Source organism: Emydura macquarii, unplaced genomic scaffold (genome assembly GCF_026122565.2).
Source record: "Emydura macquarii macquarii isolate MOO-44397 ecotype Brisbane River unplaced genomic scaffold, CSIRO-AGI_Emac_v2 contig_2988, whole genome shotgun sequence".
NCBI lineage: Eukaryota > Metazoa > Chordata > Testudines > Chelidae > Emydura > Emydura macquarii.
Genome location: NW_027133125.1, coordinates 672,046 through 689,147, shown reverse-complemented (window position 1 = coordinate 689,147; position 17,102 = coordinate 672,046).

Below are 17,102 nucleotides of genomic sequence, written 5' to 3'. Positions count from 1 at the left end.
GGCTAGCAAGATTAGTGCGACAGTGATGATGCCTCTATCGCAGAGTGGGCAGAGTAATGGTGGTGGTAATCTTCTATGACATCCCAGCATAATGTTGCTATAGTTTTAAATATATGGTGTCACATGATCATAACATCGTTTGATGGTGTTGGGGTAATGGGAGTTGTGAATTAAATTAATTCCAAGAGTGATCATGATAAAGTTTGTTATTTTAAAGCTTTCTAAATTTAAATTTAGAAATGAAATTGCATTTTCAAATTCACCAGGAAAAAAACCTGCTGTTATCCTAGCTCATATATTTGGCTGCTTCTTAAGCATTGTAGATTTGTGTGGCAGTAATACAGCCTGAATTCTTCAGATCACTTGGCCATTACCAGTGGAACACACACTTTATGAAAATAGTTGAGTTTCAAGTCAGTCAGATTTCAAACTCTAAACTTATTTTATATTCTTTACTAGAATATATGTTAAAGGAGGAACAATATTCTATGAGCTGAAGAATTCCAGGACCAAATAGTAGAGGGTAAAACCCATGCATGGCGTAAGTGGACACAACTGAAGGAAAGCCAGGAGAACTGGGTATATTTGTGCCAGGTGTGAATTGGGACTATTGATAACTAATAATAGATAAGTACTAATTTGTCAAGAATCAATAATCGATTGATTGATAACACATAATGGATACAAATTTTAACCGTGATTATACGTTTATCGGGAGGGATTCTCTTGAGACCAGCTTAGTTTAACAACAACAAACCTTGGATAAATCAGTTTGGTTGGCTGTTATATAATAATACAAATCTGCTTTCCCTGAACTCTTTCAATTTTTTTCAGCAGAAAACGGAAAACCCAGAATTTTTTTTTTCTAGTTCAGCAAACAAAAAAGTGGTTTTCAGTTGCCAGTTTTTCCATGAAAAGTTAACATTTTCTGTTGACTATTCAGATTATTTTTATGATTTGTCTATATTTTCCACATAACTCCCTCTACACCCCATGTTCTACCAGCTCTACAAGGTACACAGCATAATATTTCATTAGATTATACAGTTGCTTGTTGCCGTCTAAATATGAGTAATTTTGCTAGACACATTTATCTAAAAAGACTAGGTTGGGACTTGAGACACAGTTTTGGCAATGGGATATGCGTAAGCTGCACCAGGCCAGGAGAAACCCCAGGAGGGGCCATCTTGCCTCACAGACACGCCTGTGATTCACAGTTCCTCATCTGCTCCCTTCTTGCTCTGGAAGGGTAGAGTGCTGACCTCTACCAGTAACAAATTATCAGCCCATTTCCATGTTGGCTCAGTTATGCTGGCTAGCAAGCAGACAAAGTGGAGCAAAGGGTTTGCCCGTTCCCTGGCAGCCTGCTCTGGTGAAGGAGTGAGTGGCAGATTAACCTCGCTTTTGCCTATGCACCTGGTCCCAAGTTCTGGAAAGCCCTTCATAGGGAGGTCTGACTGCCTTGTGTAAACCCAGGATTCAAGTCAGAACCTGGTTCAGAACACCTCTGCTGTGAAAACTTCGGAAAGGTTTTATTAAAAATCTTAACTTCTTTTGAGCTTCCCCATGCTTGGCTTTGAAGAGGAATGCAAGAGCTCTTTTTTTCTTCACAATTACAATAACTCCTGTTTAGCACCAGATTGCTCACTTCTCTCTGTCACGGTGGAATTTATTCGCTCCTGCAGCCATGCCATTTACTCACAAATAGCATCCCGGGTCTGTTGAATGCAGCTGTCAAAAGACAACGAAATACATAAATAAAGACAAGACCACCCCCTCCCCCCGCGCCCCACTCCTCCACACCATTCTTGACATTTATAAAATGTCATAAAACTTTCTGCCGGAAAAAGTATAAAGTATGTTTACAGTATAGTTGTTTTGTTGATTACAGAAACATTGTTGTAGCAGCAGCAATAAAGCTACAGGCTTGTAAATCTCCTCTGTATACCTGACTTTCATTAAATATAGTGGAGTGACAGTTACCACGCTGCAAAATGTAATATTTTTCAAGGGAAGATATAACACATAGCATGTTCTGCCACTGCAGAGAGGCAGGCAGTTGTCACGCTAAATTTTAACTAGGGATTGATGGGCATTGTTGGTAAAATCATATTTGTTGGAGGTGCTAGTTAATGCAGTCTCTTATTTTTTGACATGAGTGTTTGTTAGACAGTATCAGTTGCAATCACTGCACTGGCGATTATTAAGGCTGGTACATGAAATTTGTGCTCCTTTACACACGTTGTGCAGACTCGGGTACCCCACCTTGGGTTAACTGACTGCCAGTTGTCTGGTGTCATTGGCTGCTGGCTGGTGGTCAGTGTTTTAAGTCAGGAGTTCTCCCAGTGGCATTATCCCCTGTTGATCGCCAGCAGTGGTTGAATTATCCACTGCAGGAAAGACTTGGGATGGTCAGTTCTCCTGGGTTGCTCATAAACTGTTTCCTTTGATGATTGCTATCCATTATTCTTGTCATGTGAGTGGCCTCTTCAGGTACCTGGTGTTTCACTCTTGAATAGTGGCTGGAATCTCTTACCTTAGAAAGTGGACATATCATCAGGGGTGAATAACGAGCAACAAATAATGGCCACTCCCATACACGTGCAGAGAGTGAAGAACAGCCATTCCCCAAACGTTCGTGAACAAAATACCATTGGCACGAGTGCAGTCACCTTGGTCCTCATTAGGGATTGAATCAGAGACCTCCAGAGTGAAGAGCTTGAACTTCTAAACTTTTGAGCTGAAGGACTAAATCTCTAATGTGGCAGCTGTAGCAGATTCATATCCCTTGTGGATCAGGCACAAAGGGGGACGTGTAACAAACCCTTATCTGTGATTTCTTATATCAATGGCTGATCGTCTCTGAACAGCAGGTGTAACTGCAAATAGAGAATAAAGGCAGTACATGGTTGAACTTAACTGCATTTGAGGGTGTGTCTATAGTGACAGTGGCACTGTTGGTGCTGCTGGATCGATTCTGCAGGATCGATTGAGCGGCAGTGGAGACTCTCTCAATCGATCCGGAAGTCAACGCTGTTAATCCACCCCCCACAAAAAGAGTAACGCTGCTTCGCCTGGAGGGCATTTCCCATCGGCACAGCGCGCTGGGGACACAGCAGTAGGTAGAAGTTAGGAAGTCAACGGGAGATACGCAAATTCTATGTAGCTTGCGCATATCCCATCAACTGCCGCCTAATTTCGCCAAATTTGGCATAAGTGAGAGCAATGGAATCATGGACAGCAATGAGTTTAGCAGTGTGATCTCAAGGTGGAGTAACCACATACACTCGGCACAATTCTCAACGTTTTTTTCCCCATTAGTACATTGAATTAGAATTAATTAACGCTTGTAAAGTATTTTGCATGTGTAGGGACAGTGGAAGTTGCTGTAAGTCTCTTTTTAACAGATTTACACAGGAAGGAAATTTAGAGCACAAACTCACATTATTCTGCAGGGCTATGGGTCAAATCCATGTTCCCCTGAAGTCTCCGGCAGAACTCTCGTTTGTTTCAATGGTGTCAGGATTTCACCTCAAATTGGTAGTGACAAAAGTTGTTACCATAGAACAAAAACAGAGGCACTGAAAGATTTCCATAGGAGGAGAGATGGAGAAGATAAGGGTAATTCAGAGTGGAGGGAAATTAGAGAGGACGTGATAGGGGAATGTAAAACAATAAAATGGTATAATTAAGATAAATTGGGTACACTCCTAGTTCAAGCGGGCATTCATGGAAATGGAGAAGCAACAAATGATGTTAATTATGTGTTATGAGAAAAGAATAAGTATGTCCTTTATTCAGCTTTCAATTTGTGTCGCTTCAACTTCTATTTCTTAGCCAGTGCCTGTTTGATGACAGAACTCCCCCTCTCATCCCATGACTACACAGTTTCCTAAGTAGCCCCTTGTGAGGAACTTTGTCAAAGACTTTTAAAATCTCATTGTGAATGTTGTCAACCCGTTCTCCTTTATTCACCGTGTTGTGAGTTATTCTACTCCTTTGCAGAAGCCGAGATGTCTTGTCCCTTTGCACAGCATGTTCATATAGGAGCTTCAGAATTTCATCTTTGATTATCACTTCGGTCAGTGGACTTGGTGCTGAAAAAAAGGTGTTTTGTTTATAAACAGGTAAAGTGTTTGCTACTCTCCCATCATCCACCACAGCTGCTGATTTTTTAAATGAAAAAATTGCATATTTTTTAGCACTGTAGCCATTTCATTCCCTAGTCCCTTCAGAACTCTTGGATGTATACCATGTGGTTTGGATGATATGTAACTCTTCCCTTATCAGTTTGTTCCAGCTCTTTCCTTCTGTGACACTTCCATTTCTGACAGTGCTTCATCTTTATGACCTGAAAAGAGTAGGTCTGGGACTCAGCCACTGTGCTGAAAACTGAAGAAGAGAAATCAGTTTGCTTCCCTACACTATCCATTCCTAATCCTCCTTGCTTGTTCTCTTTTCTCCCTGGTAATCTGGAAGATCTACCAGTTGTCTCACAGGATTTCTGCTTCTTATATGCTTAAAAAATTCTAGTTACTGTGTTTATGTCTTTGACTCTTTGCTCATCAAATTCCATCTTTTATTTTATGTTTTTTTTCTATTTGATTCGCTTTGGCTGGAATTTCATTTTTGAAGACTCTTCAAATAATCTCTGGAATCTTTCCATTTAGCAATTCTAGTATTTCCCCCCTCTCTTTCCTGCTTCCTTTTTTGTTAGTTAGTGGCAAGTACACATTCTGTGATGGTGCTTAAAAGCACTCCAAGCTGAATTGAAGGATGTCTATCCCCTTGCTTTTAACTTGACAGACTTGCTGACTTTAAATAAAATAATAATAAAAACTCTCCAGTTCTAAAATTTAGCATCACAGCGCTAGGTTTTGGTATGATGACTCCTCCCTCAAGGATGATGAAACTGACTTATATGAGGGTCGCTATTACTGAGCAGCTCCAGGATTGTCAATCCAGCTGCTTTAACCAGGAAAAAATTAACATAAATCCATCAAAAACGATCTTTACCATAATTAAGTATTTGGGTTAAACTAACACAAAGATGAAGTGGTTGGAGAAATTATGTTGCTAGTTACAAAATCCCACTGACTGCAGTGCATGAGTGTTACTGTGAGTAGAATTTTGCCCAGGGATTTTAGAGTCAAAGCTGTCACGTTGTATTTAATTCACCTCATTGTGCCCAAGCAAGTAGAGGACACATGGGGCAAAAGTCTCCTCTTTAGACTGTGTCCTAGTCCTATCTCTGATAGTACACCCCCCCCCCCCCCCGTATGCGCCCATTGATACTACTGGGCACTCTACTCATGTAAATATAACAACCCCCTTATTGGGCTGGTCCTCAGCAAGGACTGGATTCTGGATCTTTTAGTTTAAAAACACGAATCTCTACAGATTGGACTAATGTACTGAGCCCAGCAGCCAGAAGCAGCAGCAGTCACATAAACCTCATATCCAAAGCCCATTGATGTCAATGGAAAGAGTCATGACCGGGCTTTAGTTCAGTCCTATGATGAAAGCAGGATATTATAGATGAGCTCCACCATGCAGATGTGAGGGAAGCTTATTCTCCATGTATAAATTCTCTGTATATAAATTACTCATGTATAAAAAACTCCTTAGGAAAAATGGGATGGAAATTCTTTAACAGGAGCTTCAGGTGTTCAGAGCCTTTGAAAATCTGCCTCTCACTAATGCGTATAAACATGAATGTAGGCAGTAACTTTATTCATTAGCGTTTGAAATTTTGGCCCATGTTCTTTATTCTGAATTTCCATTATTCTGTGGATTTAAGACAGATCTTTAGAGTTGTTTTAAATTAATGGTGTTAATTTTGTATTTATTTGGTTTCAAAGTGATTCTTAAAAAGTAAATTAGACTAGTAATAAAAAGATTCATTAAAAGCACGCAAAATGTGTACACTTAGAAAAAAGAGAACGTGTTATTTTAAGACTTTAGATAAATGTTTGAAAGTAGGTACAGTACATTACAAATCCCTGCAAGATAATCCCTTGATATTTTTCTCTCCAAACGCATAGTGTGCAAAGCCATCTCTCCAACTAAAACTTCAAAGCAGTTGGCAAATGCATGGTATTTAAAGAAATACAGTCTCCCTCTGCGTTCAGAGGACTGCACTGGAAAGAAACCATAAAGATAAATAAGTAGAGACAAATACTGAGATTAGTAAATGGTATTGTTAATTGTCAAGATGATATTGAATAGACAGATGCACTTAATTATTGTGTTTGTGCTCCACTGAATCATTGTCTTTGTGTGTTGTTTGTAATTTGCCTTCTACTGTAACTCATGAAACTCGCATTGCTGCCATTAAGGTGAATTTCTTTGAAGCTGCATCTGCTCATTGGTTTGCTGATTCCCTCTCTTGAAATTAGATTGATGTAGTGTTATATATTCATTTGAATCTAATGACTTTTCTAGAGCCCCAGAGTAAAGAAAATGGGTTTCATTAATTTCCCTAATAGCATCACTGAAAGACATGTAATGTGGAAAGCTAAAACTCCTTTTGTTTTTAATCTCTTAATGATCTCTTTTCCCTTTGTTCAGAATAACCTTAGTTTTACAAAGTAGAGAGGAATGAAAATGTCTGTCCGTGGATTTGTCAAGGAAGTGAGATTTCAACCATTTTGGTGGAAACGTTTCATGACATCTTTATGTTCTCTGCTGATGTTTATTTCACTATTCAGTCCATTTATTGCTCCATAAATTGCAATGTATATGGTTTATTTTATTTATTTATTTTTCACCAATCCAAAGAAAATGAAGACCAAGTTGTTGAGACATATCTTATTTGGCTTCTTGAATTTGTGACCTGTCTTGAGATAAAAGTATAGGAGTACTGTCATAACAACAGAAATTATTTTTGCTTTAGCAGAAGCAAAGTCTTGACATGTTTCCTTTCCCCTCACATAAACTTCACAGTAGGTAGAGCAAATACATCAGACTCAGAAGGATTTTAATGGATGCTCCAGAAGAATGCGTTGTTGTTTTTTTTTCTGAGCCAGCTGTTTGAAAGTGGTCATATGTTTTCAAAAGGAAATCATCATCACTAAAGCTCTGTTGTGAATCGGTCTACAAGCAAGGGGATAAGAACTTCCCTTGGACCGTAGGCAAACAACTTGGATCTTTAGTCTGGATGCTGGTCTGGATGCAAAGGAACAAATGAGGCTGTCTGCTTCATTCCTTGAAGGAGGAGGGGTGAGGAATAGGCCCCCTGATCTCACTGATCAAACTAGCCAAGCCAGCACAGGGATGGGGGTCGTAATTTACTATTTGTTTCATAGATTTGTAAGGCTCTTTTGGATTATAGGGGTGTTGGTGTGAAGGCTCACAACACAACACGCAGCAAACCATGCCCACAGAGAAGTGTCAGGGATGTGTGGAAGAGACATAAATTGAATGATTAATAAGTACAAATTCCTTCTGGCCCTCAATAAAATTAGAAAACCTCTCTTTATCCCAAAAGAGGATCCACCTAAGAAGTAAAGACAATAAGAAAATGGTTAACATTATGTGAGACACTTTGTCTAAGGATGCACAGATCAGCCAAGGTCAGGAGTTCCTCTCCCCAGGAATAGAAACTATAGAAACTAAAATGGCTAAATGAAAGTATTGTTAATCACTGACATAAGGTCCACTCACCACCGGGGGCGCCTCCTACTGGCCACTCTGGGTATTAGCTCCTTCCAGAGCCAATGCTCCATTCTGTTGCCAGCTGCATCCTTTACTGCTGCTCTCTCTCTTTCTCTGCAACTGCGGGTGCTCCTTTTTTCATGACTTGGACTCCCAGCCAGGTCACTATCTGTCTTTCTCCCTTCTAGGTTATCTGAGTCTCTCCTCACCAGCTGTCTCAGGCAATCTTCCCATTCACTGTCCCATGGTGCCACTTCCTCAGCGGCTGGCAGGGGAACCTGGGCCTACCAGCTACTCCAGATTCCAGCTCAGGGATCTTCTATTCAGCAGACAAGGTCTGTTTCTTCCTGGACCTCACTGCCCTTTCCTTACCTTCTGGCTCTCCCCCTCCTCTGGGATTGCCAACCTCACAACTCCCTCCTCCCAGGGAGTAACTGTAGGGTACCCTTGTTCTGTAGCCTCCAAACACATCTCTCTTTTCCCTGGAAATAACTGCAGCCTACTTCCCTGCAGCCCTCTCTTTCTGCTCCAGCTTCCTGTCTTTATAAACCCCACATCTTCCTGAAGAGGTGAGAGTCCCCTAATTAGGGCTTTCGTCTCAGCCTTAATTCTCCCAGTTTGTAGCCTAATAGGTTAATTGGTCCATCTGGCATCCATTAACTTCTTCAGGGCAAATGTGGGGTGAACACCCCATCACAATCACCTACACAAGAATCTCTTACAATTTGCCTATGGCTAAAACCTCCTTCTCTTCCCCAAAACTAGCTCAAAAGAACTCCAGGTTACCAAGCAATGATCACACTCTGAGGTAAAATCACTTTGCACAGGAAAGTACAAAGTATACATGGTGTTCCTTGTAAATATACCATATATACCATGAATAATCTGCCTTTCACCCCAAATTAGAATCTGCACATTTGCTTGTCTTGTGAGTCAGACTATCATCCTCCTTGTAGAATATGAAAAGAATAAGAAAAGGGTTTATGCTTTAAGATAGACTAGAAATATTTAGAGTTTGGAAAAAGGGCCAAATCAGGGCTGTCAGGACGCTAGCATAGCACAGACAGAGGGCAGACATGAGAACAAATGCTGACCACACCTGGCTGGACTGACAGCTAAAAATGTAATGTTGCTAAATTATGTCACATGGGGTGACAACATGAGCAAGAACAAACTGATATATGGGGTGGCAACATGTGAAAGAACAAATTGATCAGAAATGTTACTGAATTATGTTACATGACGGGGCAAGTGACAACTAAACTTGTCAGTTCGGTCAGTTTAAAGGGACAAGTACACTTGTCAACTTAATTAATAAATTGCAACAAGTAACAAGTGAAATTGTCACCTTGGTCAGCTTGAGGTTATTTAAATCCCCAAAAATCAGTTACACTTTGGACTGTAGCCCGCTGGGATCCTCGGTAGCTGGACTGAGCCCTTCTATGAACCAGCAGTGTCCAATACTTCTTAGAGTCGACTCGGCCCAAGGGGCTTAGGAACAGAAGCGCTTTTTTGGTAATGTTTGAGAGTACACTTCCTTAAGATAGCTAAGGATTTACAAATGACCACCTGTCTGTAAATATTGAAATAGCTAAGAGTTTACAAGCGACCATCTGTCTGTTAACTCTGGAATAATTAAGAGTTTACAAGCGACCATCTGTCTGTAAACTTTGAAATAGTTGCTAGTTTGCAAGCGACCATCTGTCTGCAAACATAAAATGATTAAAAGTAGAATTGTGCACTGTAAGGAATGAATGCATGCATAGGAAAATACTAGGCCTTTGTATTCTTCTTAGGTTTCATGTTTGTATTATTTACGTTTATGCACTTTATTTAATACTTATGACCAAATAAATGAGCTCTATTTCTTCAGTTAAAGTCCTATTTGAATTCTTGTTCGGTCACCCTCGCCCCTCGGTTGAGGCAATTCCTCTGCTTCCAGAGACCCACACTCCTAAAGCTAAGGCCTTCCAGGCCACTCTGAGTCCACAACTCTTTACTGAGATGGTCCTCATTTGAACAGTACATTGACCCAACTCTGTTTATATTAGTCTTGACCCAAAACCCCCAAGCCTGAATATTAGCAGACACTGGGAAAGTTCAGCCTTCCATCCAAACTTTACTATAAATTCTATAATGCTACAAGTATCCACTCAACACCTTTCTGCAGTTCCTCTGGTCAACGGAAAGACATATCAGGATATAGTATTGGGCCAGCAGTGTCAGAATAAGTGTTTGCTTCTATAGTTTGTGCATAATCATAGTCAAATGTTCTTATAGGAAAGAAACAGTACCAAAGCTATTACTGGTCATGGAGACGTTTCTGCATCTCAGTTTTTGGCTTCACCCTCTTTTCTGTACTGTCTGAAAACTCCCTCTTTAGCCAATTTACATTGACTCGATTTATCTCACCATCCTATCTGATTTTATATCATAGCGATTTCTAAGCCTTTTCTGCTAATTGCTGAGCTCCAAAGTTTAGCATATTTTTTACTTGTAGAAAAATTCAGCCAATTTTCTTCAGTGCTGATTAAATGTTTTCTGTTAGTGCCAAGTACCAACTGACCTACTTTTCAAATTATTTACTGGTTACATTATGCACCTCAGAAGCTTCCGTGTCTTGTTCTCAGGTCACCTCCCGTATGTTCCAAACTTGACAGACGAATCAGCTCATTAGTGCAATGTCTGTGCTTGTGTAGGAAGAATATCATCCTATTTTAGCATGATGTGTCTGACACTTTCTTTCAAGTTGCATAATGCACCAAGAGAAGCTAATCTTCAGCTTGCTCTGCTCACCATGGATAATGGAAACCTGTAATTATACCGTCCTGAGTCCACAGCTCTTGTGCATTGGGTCTGCTTTACCTCGTTAATGAATATTTCAGTCATGAGCTGAAGGAAAGGAAATTTGGGAAGGTTTCAGGGCATAACAACAAACAGGCTCGATATAGTTTGGCACCTGCTTATGAATTTTTATGGAGTTAAACACACTTTCTATGAAGAATAAAACTAGACAGTGGCTGGTAAATCCTATTTCTTGAACTTCCATGGTTATGTCCTACTCCTAGTTCTGTTGCTTTAGAGCCTGGTTATGGTTGCCTAATAATTTGTCCTTATGAAATGGATGTAATGCATTTCTCTTCGGTAGTGGCTTCTTTTATCAATTTCATTTACTTGCTACTTGATTTCACCTTTGCAAATATTTTTGTAGTTGACTGAAATACATCCATAAATATAAATGAAGACCAGACACCAGGAGCAGCTCCCTACAGCTAAGGGATATACACAAGCACAGAATGCATTCATGATAGCATATGACGGAGACTAGGCCAGAGGCACATCCCTGAGCATGGTTTAGTGTATAAGCAGCACCAGCCTTGGAATAGCCCCAGGAGGCCATGTGCTCCAGAACTATGAGAGACAATTAGCTCCAGCCCATTCCCTTGGCCTGTACCAGCAGCAAGTTACAATACCTCTCACCCATCCAAACTCAGCTGCATTGGCCAGTGTGTTAGCAGGGGGAAGAAGAGGAGGAGTGGGGTTTGCACCTATTCACGGGCATGGGAACCCAAGCCCAGGGTAAGGTTTACTTCCCCTTCCTGCTCCCATGCACAGGAACGTGGCCCACGTCACAATCTAGCACAATCGCTTTACAGTAAGTACATTTCACTGAAAATCCATACAAGCACTGCCTTTGAGACCTGTCTGACTATGTAAGTTTTGTACACTTAAACATCAGTGTATGGACATTGCTGCTTCTCACTCACTACTGCCTTCAAACCTTCTCTCTCCCCTTGCCAGGGCCCCAAATATAAGGCCATCTCAAACGCGAATAATTTATCTAACTCCCTCTTGTACCAAAGTTCCACCAACTCAAAAAAAAGACTACATATCTTTAAAAACTAGAGCTGGATGACATTACAATATGCCTTTTCATCAGGATGTCTAACTCTGACTCACAAAAGAACTTTTGCAAATCTCACTAAATTCCCCCACCCCACCCGTTTTGTTTCTTTTTACCCTCTTTGCTCAAAATGTTGTTTCATTCTAAATACTCAGCCCACTCAAACCTGAAATGGCATGTCTTCCCTACATACTACCCAGTTCTGTGTTTTAGTTTAATCAGTTATACAGAAATGCATTATTTTATTACTTTAATTCTAATCCAAAATAAAGACTGTTCTTTCACTCATTATCAGAAAATATAAGTGCAAGATGTTAACAGCATGTGTTGACCAGCCTAAAATGAAAGTTCACATACCGAACTATTACCATCTACTGATAGTATATACTTTGCCTCCTAAATTAAATAGGCTCAAGAAAAAAACCATTATCAGTACTTCATATTTATAGTAATTTGCAGAGATTTTTTGACAAACAGATGTTTCTGCATTAAAGGGAAAGGAAAATATAGAGTGAAAGCAAAATGAAGGAAGAAAAATATTACATTTAAAATGGCTGTAGGTTAAATTTAAGGTTTTTGGGGTGTGACAAAATATGAATTTTCCTTGATGAAAACCATGTGTTATGGAGGTCAAGAAGAGGACTATGAATTTTGGTTCTCTCGTTACTAGTTAGGTGGGCCAGATCATTTTGTGGCCCCAGTCAAGTATTGTTTGTATTTTAACTCCCCTTGTTGTGGTTTCATTTGGGATTCACAAGTGAAGGGCAAGGATAAGTGGCAATGGGGGAAAAGAAAATCTATGTGAACATTTCAAAAGCTTAGAAACAATCTGGCTTCCATTCAGTTCTAGGAACAAAAGACAGGCCTGAATTGCAAACTTTGGAACTTTGTTTCAAGTGTGGATTTGGAAGACCCTCAAAGCATGTGGCATTTCAGTCTGGTTTTCTCGTTCGTCCCCCTGTTGCATCAGGCCTCTCAACATAACACACAGAGCTGGTTTTGATTGCAGATTTCAAAACCGCTCTCAAAATTTTGGATCCTCCTCTACTAGAAATGGGCAAATGGGACGTTTGTGAAAGGGAAAAGGGGAGTGTTTTGTTCTTATTTCTTTGAACCAGTTTACTCAACCCTAATGCAACTTGTCCTGAAAATCAAATGTAAAAGCCAAACACTATCCTGATTGTGGGGCTAGCTGCACCTCTCTCCCCTTTCTGGTCTCTCTAATTGCACACAACTCAGGACTCGAGTCTCTTGTCTTTACCTCTCTCAGGGTAGTATTTCACGATTCTTTTACTCTTAGACTAGGACCTGGGCACACTATCTTGTGTCTACCAACTGTTCACCACCCTGCAGCCCCAAATGGTTTTGGGGGCACCTCTGTTGATTTTTTTGGACAGCAAATTTAGAAACAGAATCAATGTCATTAAAATTTCAAATTTTCATTGTGAATTATGTTTTTTTATTTCAGTTTTGGGGGAAAAACAGCAAAAAAACTTTTATTCAAATCAGAAATGAAAAAATTATTTTCCTTTCTGACTTGCCTATTAACAAAATAAAAAAAAATCAAATGAAAATTTTGCATTATAATTTTTTTCTGAAAAAAATAACAAATTAAAATAACCCACTCTACTGTGAAGAATCTGGCATTTGGTGTCAAATGTGAGAACCAGATTTGTGATATTCAGTGCCATATTCAAACTTATCTAATAACCAGTGACAACGCAGTTCTCTAAATATCTAACAACCACTGAGAATACAATTCATGGAAGATGAAAACACCTCTAGGGAGGAAAGACATTGCAGATTCTAACACAAACATCGTTTTTCAAAGCATCACTTTCAGGAATAGTATTTCTGGAGAAAACAATGTGGTACCATCCAATGTTTTTTAGAAGGCAGGGATGGATCCAAACCAGAATCATGTTCTTTGAGACAATTTTCAATTTTGGGGAACCTAGATCTGGATCAACTCTGGCTTTACTTTAATTTTATAAAACGAAACATTCCCTTTGTTTTACTCCACCCTAGCTTGGAAACAGGAACCAATGCAAAGAAGCAATTTTCTCTAACACATTCTGAGCCAGCACTGGTATTAGCATCACCTGTATTTATAATCAGGCACATGTATGCTTACACCACCCAGCCCATCTATCGAGAGAAAAAATCATCATCAACCTCAGCTCACTGCTAATCTTTTCCACTGATTTGATCAGTTGATAGTTTCACAGAAATATTGTTATGGGCTCCTGGTTTAATGTCTCAAGAAAGGATTCTGGCAGAAATGTGTCAGCTTTATCAACCTTAATTTAGATAGTAGCTGTGTAGACACAGAAGAGTAAAAATCAGTCAGTGCTTTGTGCTCATCCCATTTCTCAGCTGCAGTTGCTCAAACAAGTAACTGCAGCCTCCTAAGCAAGGAGAGACAGAAATTTCTTTTATGAACCCTGATTCATATACACCATATTTTAATCTCAACCCCACAGTGCTAAGGTTCAGGAGGAGACTCCTAAAAATGAATAAAACTCAATGGATTATAAAAAGAGATAGAAAAGTTAAATGATCTGAAATACATTTTATATGAAACCTTCATTTTTCAATAAACCTTCAGAAAACATGCCTGTCCGTTAGAGGGAGGAATACATTACAGCAGCGCAGGAGGTTTCAATAACTTCAGCCATTCACAAAATATTATTTAGACATTTATGACTGAGGGAAAGTGTTCCCTGTCAAAATAAACGGAGCTGTGTTTTCCAGGATGCTGCTCTATACCACTGGTGGAATGGCCAGAAATCTTCCTCTGGAAGCCATATATATTAATAGGATCTATTACCGCTGCTGGGGAAGTGTAATATGTTAAATTAAGTTCAACGTGAAATCGTTAGGTTTAGACATGATACAAATTGCACTGCATTCCCCCGCATCACATACTATCTTTTTTTCCACTCGGAAAATGCATCATATTGTTGTCATGGTCTCTTTTCGCTGGAAAGGCAAATATCATGGCTTCACCAGAATGCACATCTAAAAAAATAACACTAGTAAAAATGTCACAGGCACTATTTTCTTTTTATCAGTTTTAATTTTTTTAATGATCTTCCATGAGGAAGTAAATAAATAACAGTATAGCTATAAAATTTACACCTGTAGATGGTTACATATTTTATAAGACGTAGCGATAGATTTGATCGTACCTGATATTCTAAAGATTGGACATTATTATTAACTACATTTGTACTGAGAGCTGGGCTTTACTGTGCTAGGTGCTGTACAAACATTGTAACGGTTGTTCCCTGTCCCAAAGATCCTTACAATCTAATTAGACAAGACAGACAAAGAGTCAGGAAAAGAGTATATTGTCCCCCTTTTTCAGCTGGAGCGCTAAGAGTACATCTACACTGCGATTAAACACGAGCAGCTGGCCCATGCCAGCTGTCTTGGGCTTGTAGGACTTGAGATGCAGGCCTGTTTAACAGAGCTGTAAACATAAACTAAGTGACTTGCCTAGGGCACATAGGAAATCTATAGCAAAGACAGGAATTGAATCTAGATATCCCAAGTCTCCGACAAGTGCTTTGACTGCAAGACCATCTTACACTTGTCACATTTTTTCCCCTTTTCACATGAATTTGAGATAAAGAAAATGCTCATTATGTGCTCTACTTACCTTTCCCCCAAACACATATATTGGCATCAGCAGCAGATCTCAAAGTGCTTTGAGATCTGTATCACTATCCCCATTTTACAGATGAGGAAACTGAGGCACATAGCAGGGAAGTGATTGTCCCAGGGCACCCAGAATGCCAGTGGCAGAACTGACAATAGAAGTGAGGTCTCCTGAGTCCAAGTCCTGCACTCTAGCCATTAATATCAGATAGGAAAGGTGAATCAATCCATACACCTTTACCTGGTTACAGTAGTGATGGCTATATAATCTATCTATATATTTATCTATCTGTATATAATATGACATCTCTTATACTGATAGCTATTTTAAAGTTTTGTGGGGTCTTCTGTAATAACTCTATAGTCATAGGCTCCCAGCTTCTTATGTGGCTGAAATTTCTATTTTTAGGCCTGTGCAAGAAAAGATGCACCGGTTTACTAAATAAAATCTACATCAGTCTAGCTAAATCAGTGCACTTCAACTGATTTAACTTTCACTTAAATTGGGTTAGCTTTATGTGTTCATTTACTGACACAAGCTACATCAACTAAATGGAGATTTGGACTGGTTTAAGTGCATCTAAATGGGGGAGTTGATTGGTTTAACTAGATGGATTTAGAACTGATTTATTTAAACGTGTGCACTACCTCCTGTGAAGACAAGGCCTGGGTCTCAAAGTAGAAATGAATTTAGAAAGGTGGGTGATATTCCACCCGGTCTTCTGAGTTACTGGCCACAGAAAAACAGTAAACTTTTAAAGGCTTCATTTGCTTCCCAAAAATGACTGGGAAGCTTCAGCCTAGAACCTTTCATTAGGCTGGAAGGGAGAAGGATTTACAATTCAGCATCTCATACGTGACTGGAAACTAAATCGCTTCTAAGCATGCTCAGCTGGCATCTGCTGAAATATCAACGAAGCCCAAATGAGCCCATCCCCTTCATGACATCACAGTGCTCAAAGGGTATAAGGTGGGACAGTACAAAGGAAATGCAGTATATGTGCCCCTCCTTGAAATTTATATGCTGCAAATTAACAGCCCAACCCTACTCTCATCGAAATCAACGGGAGTTTTTTCACTGATTTTCATAGGCGCAATGTCAGAAATCTAATGTCTTATTAGGTTGAAGCTGTTCTCCTCAGGGGCAGAGGGTGGGGGAGAAAAAATAAGAGGCTGCCTTTAACTGAACTAGTTTGCCTATCCCTAAGCAATATCCTTAGTAATTCATCAATCTGGTTTAATTCTTAGACCCATCCTGGAGATGAGAAACACACACAGCACGTAGGAAACAGCAAGTTGCCTTCAAGGGGAAGGCTGACTTAGCCTGCCATATCACGTCTTTTTCCTTTTCAGGAGTCATTTCTCATCCGTCAGAGCTAAAAGAGAAAATGTAGAACAGCACAGCTATGTCCAGGCTATTTACCTAAACAGTACACAGGCTCTTGTGGCAGGAAACTAAGAGACACAATTTCCACATTCCCATTGAGCTAGAATCTGAAAATCATGAAGGAACGAAGAGGTGAGAGAAACAAATCCCAAATTTCAAATGTGACCTTTCATCAGAGCGTGCCCAAAAGTCAGCAGTCATTTTTTAAATCAGATTGCAACTAATGATGCATGCACATTAGGAATAACAAAGTATGGCATTAGTTTCTTGTGTGAGGCAGTCATAGCAAGAAGGTTGACTCCAGTTTGGAGATACCAAGGTTACCTGAAGTCACCAGTTTTTGTTTGTTTGTTTGTTTTTTCAATTTTAGCCACGAAAATGTCCATAAGCATATGTAATGGGTAGATGAATAGGAAGAATTGCATTGACTTCATCATTCCATACTGCTGCTTTAGACCCCATGTATTTGTTCCTGGTTAGTTGCATGTTCAT